Source organism: Macrobrachium rosenbergii, chromosome 14 (assembly GCF_040412425.1).
Source record: "Macrobrachium rosenbergii isolate ZJJX-2024 chromosome 14, ASM4041242v1, whole genome shotgun sequence".
Taxonomy (NCBI): Eukaryota; Metazoa; Arthropoda; class Malacostraca; order Decapoda; family Palaemonidae; genus Macrobrachium; species Macrobrachium rosenbergii.
Window position 1 is genome coordinate 18485303 of NC_089754.1, and position 5000 is coordinate 18490302.

General features: G+C 34.9%; 1 protein-coding gene across 6 annotated transcripts in view; it reads right to left on the bottom strand.

Annotated features, from left to right (window-relative positions):
- Positions 1–5000, bottom strand: part of LOC136845746 (uncharacterized) — a 732048-nt gene that overhangs the window by 193835 nt on the left and 533213 nt on the right. The gene's annotated exons all lie outside the window — the stretch shown is intronic.

Genomic DNA, 5000 nt, shown 5'->3' on the forward strand with positions numbered 1-5000 from the left:
TGCTTCCTGTCAGAACACACCTTTGCCCAAAGGCGGACGGCAAGAAGCGTGGAGCATTAAAGACAAGACTACGCGTCGCTTTTGTTTTTAAGCACGGTCGAAAATACAATTTACACAACATGAGGTAGACTTGAGCATCCGATTAATCTTTTAGTTATTGCATTCTGGAAAAAATGGCATCTTTAAGTTGCACTAAAAAAACAAGAAGTGGAAAAGCAATAACATAGTAGTAATAGTTACACTAGTGTTCGTTACAATCACAGGGAAACTCGTAATTATCATTAATAATTTTATTCATGAATGGAAAACGTTTAAAGGATTTATTTTCTATTTCAAGGTTAGGTTCTCTCTCTCTCTCTCTCTCTCTCTCTCTCTCTCTCTCTCATCCTTTTGAAATGAAGGAAACGGCTGCCATGAGCAATATTGGAAAGTCAGGTCTCTGAGATCGCATGCATGAAAAGGTCTTGCATATCCATTCTGATACACATAAATCTACGAAATTTTCACATTTTCAAACTGTTTGCAGATTGAAATCTTACTAAAATATAGTTTAAAGCGTTTAGGGCTGTAAAACCTTCATCCTGAGAGAGAGAGAGAGAGAGAGAGAGAGAGAGAGAGAGAGAGAGAGAGAGAGAGAGAGAGATGCTTAATGGAACGTCTGTACACCTGCCAATTTCCTTTGAATTTTATGACATGACCACTACAGATGACAACAGGTTTAAATTCCATGAGCCTTTCCTCAAGTTCTTCTCTTACATACATACTGACACACATTCATTCCAGACACCCTTTTGTATTATGTATATATATATATATATATATATATATATATATATATATATATATATATATATATATATACACATATATATATATATATACTGTATATATATACTGTATATCTATATATATATATATATATATATATCTCTATCTATATATATATAGACATACAAACATATATATATATATATATATATATATATATATATATATATATATATATATATATATATATATATATATATATATATATATTTTATATTTTAAGTGCTACACACATTTAGGTCAAAACAGCCTGAGTGCAACAAATCCCCACAGCAATAAAAACACTAAAAAACACTTGGTTCCAACAATAACTTCCCTCTCTTCATTGTGTCCTTAGGGAAAAACATATGTCGGATGAACGAGAAGCTCCGCTCCTACCATTATCTTTTAATTTTCTGTCTTTATACGGTTCTAAGTTGTTCTCTTCTAATGATGATGGTTGAGCTCTTCCGGTAAAGTAGTGAAATGCATCACCTACACAATTATTTTGCTGTAGAAATTTAGGTTTTCTAAAAGAGACAGTTGGGGAGCGAACTTATGTAACATAGATAAACGACGTCAGTTTGCCTGGAAACTAAATAGTGAACGGATGGTGAAGACTTTTAACAAACTGTCAACACTTATTTGAATTATGGTGAATTGTTTTTGATCTCATGGTGTCTCTTCCAAGGCCAGTAACCTTTTTGTTTTCTATTTGTACTGGTCGTTTCTATACAAATGAGATGATTCTACCTCAGCTGAAAGGGGCTACAACATCTAACTGGTGTATGTAATTCACTAACATTCAAAACCAACATATTAATGAACAGGGATGTCGTACTTTCAGCGGGGAAAAATGAATTCGGAATAGAACGCACTCCTGTTATTATTCATTAGGAAGAGAGAAAGAAAAACAACGAAAATTATGTTAACTTCTCTGGCCTCAGTTTCTTAAAACAAAGGCGAAACTTCTGGACCACAGAGCGTTCAAAATAGGTGAACAGTGGATGTAAATAACACGTCTTTTTTTAACGACAGGCTCATGAGCTCTTCGTGTGAATGACAACCGTTACACAGAGCATTCGAACAAAATCATTTAAAAAAAAATACCACCTTCTGGTAAGCACAGAGTGCATATAACACTCGTCAAAATCAGATGATCTTCAGTCCAAGAGATCTGTAAGCTTTAGGCTAATCATGATACGCATTTGCATTCAAGTGTAAGTATTTAAGCAAAATCATGATTGAATCAAAAAATACAAATATATAACAAATCGCAGAATGAAACAAAACCATTTGAAGACTTACTTTTGGCATCAGTAATTGTTTTCTTGTTAAATTTCATTGTTTATACTAAGGCACAAAAATCTTCCCTCTTCAGGTGGCAAGAGTCCGTGTTGGAATGAAAGACCAGCTAAAATCAAAAACAACAAAAATAAAACAACAACAACAGGTGGAAGCAGCTCCCTTCGAGCCAACACCTCACGCATTCTGGGACCAGCGCCGTGAGGAAATTCATGACGACTCCCATAATGATGCAGGGGATGCAGGCGGCCCTTCCTGGCTGTCAAGGAGGACGGTGTGCTTTAAACACGTTTATGAATGATGCATGTGGACCACATTCGGTCTCTTCTTATGCTGATGACACGAGCGGCGTTAACAAAGGGAAGCGAGAAAGATGCATCCGTACCGTTGGATTTACCTTTCTGCAGACGAGATGCTTACAGCTTCCGAGAATGAGAGGAGGAAGTCGAGGCGTTCAGTGGACGATTACTGTCATCAGAGACGGGGAAAATATTCGACTGAATTCGGATGATGATGTCGCCTCGTTCAAAAGCTTTTCCAGGATGAAATCCTGCGTGGATCGCGAATCTATCCCGGAAAGTCAGATAACTGGAAATGACTTCTCTCTTTCCACATATCTATTTGACATTACATGAAAATAAATTGGACACTTTTCGCTGGAAACATCTGACAAAATCTTAAAATAATCAAATACCCAATTTCAGGCGATTAACCGTAGTTGCCTAAAACCGAATATAATCTTTTCCGCTTGGAAAAAAAAATCCTACAAAAAACATCGAATTTAAACAATTTCATTTAAAGGATTTTTAAAAGCCACATCCTCGCTCATTACTTGGGGAATAAAAAGTTTTCCAGCCCATTCGCTGGTAGTTTCCATTACAAAGGCACATAAAAATTTGTTTTTTCTTCTCAATAAACTTTTGCATTCGAAATGAATGGGAAAGGTACCAGTGTTTGGATAAATCCGTTCAGTAAAAGAATAAAGGACTGGATCGCAGAAATTCAAAGTATTTCAACAGCCTCTTACGCAGCGTTATCATTAAATGTCTTCTAGTTTTATATTTTCAGTTACAATAATTATTTGTTTTAAAGCATCAGTTTCACTGTCGGTTCTTGATTAAAATTCAAAATTCAGGACCGCGATCTCGCATATGTACAATCTACAGTAACTATTTCCTATTCAACCAAACCTCAACAACATAAAGCTGTGGTTTATTTCTAAACCCATATAACTACAATCATAGTGTCAGAAGCATAATCGCTGATAAAATTTTACCACATCATGCCAAAGAAATGGGGCTCGGCATAAATGTCTCTTGAAATTAGCAATAACAAAATCTGCACTTACACACGATGTATTTTCATAATGCCTCTTATATTGACCAGATCATCTAGTTTCCATTTATGATTTCCAGTAATTTTAACCTGAAACGCAGACAAACACACACACATACACACACGAGCGCGCACGGTTCTCAGCAAGTCTTCTGGGATGTGGTTGCTAGCCCTTCGATTTTCTCCACCCTGATTACAACACACTATAGCCGACTAACTGATAGACATCCAATTCAATGAGATGAAAAGAGGCATAATGGACTTTCAACCAAACCTGCTGGAAGTGCCCAGATCGCTTGGGAACACGGGTTGGTGAGGCAATTGTCATAACCACTGGATCATGGGGTCCATTTACACACACACACACACACACATATATAAATATATATATAGATATATATATATAAAATATATATATATATATATATATATATATATATATATATATATATAATATATATATAGATAATAAAGTCTTCATAAGACCATTTGTTCCTCTCCATCAAAGAAAATTCTGTTCTTGACATTTAAAGAAAATGTAAATCCGAAATCAAATCACCTATGGTTCTGTGGTATAGCAGAATTGCGGTACATAAGGAGCAGATGATACTGGGGTGTTCGGTATATGGCGAGAGAGAGAGAGAGAGAGAGAGAGAGAGAGAGAGAGAGAGAGAGAGAGAGAGGAAAGGTGAAAGTTGCGTCATCACTTTCTCCACCAGCCACGGTCGGCTTAGACGTCGCTCAGAAACATCGGCATCTTAACAATGCGACGCAGTGCAGAGTTCCCATTTCCAGGTCTTCAAGGCCAAAAAACAATAACGCTTTTTGACCGTTTAAGGGCGAACGTCGGCTTATTACCCGGTTTTATAGGACACTAACACTTTGTAACCTGGATTTCTAATAAAACCGACACGCTTAAAAGTCACAGGGTCAGTACAAATTTGCATAAGATGCTAGAGAGTTTTTGCTTTGAATGCACTGGACGTTAGAAAAGCGGATAGATAAGTAAACAGATGCGCTGTCAGTTGTTTTGTTAATGACTTCCTTTCTATTTTTATGCAGATATTTTTCAAAGTGAGAGTAAATTTAATACAATTATTTGAGAGTCAGTAAAACCGGTATGTACTCAACACACACAGACAGACACACACACACACAGAATTAGTTGTAAAACTCTAATTATAATAATTTACATAAATCTAAATAAGACTTCATGTTTACTCAAATTACTATTGCACTGAATAAATTCATGTTGTCAACTGACTTATCTTGACGGAGTGTTCACCAAATTAATGATGAGTTAATGTCATAAGGCACTCAATACATGCGTGGTTGTTAGCTGAAGTTATATATATATATATATATATATATATATATATATATATATATATATATATATATATATATATATATATATATATATATATATATATATATATATATATATATAATATATATGTATATATAAAATTTTATAATACCATGAAATTTTTAAAACGTTCGAAAAGGGATTTCCAAAATGGCACTAAAGATAATAAAAACTAAGTTTGAAA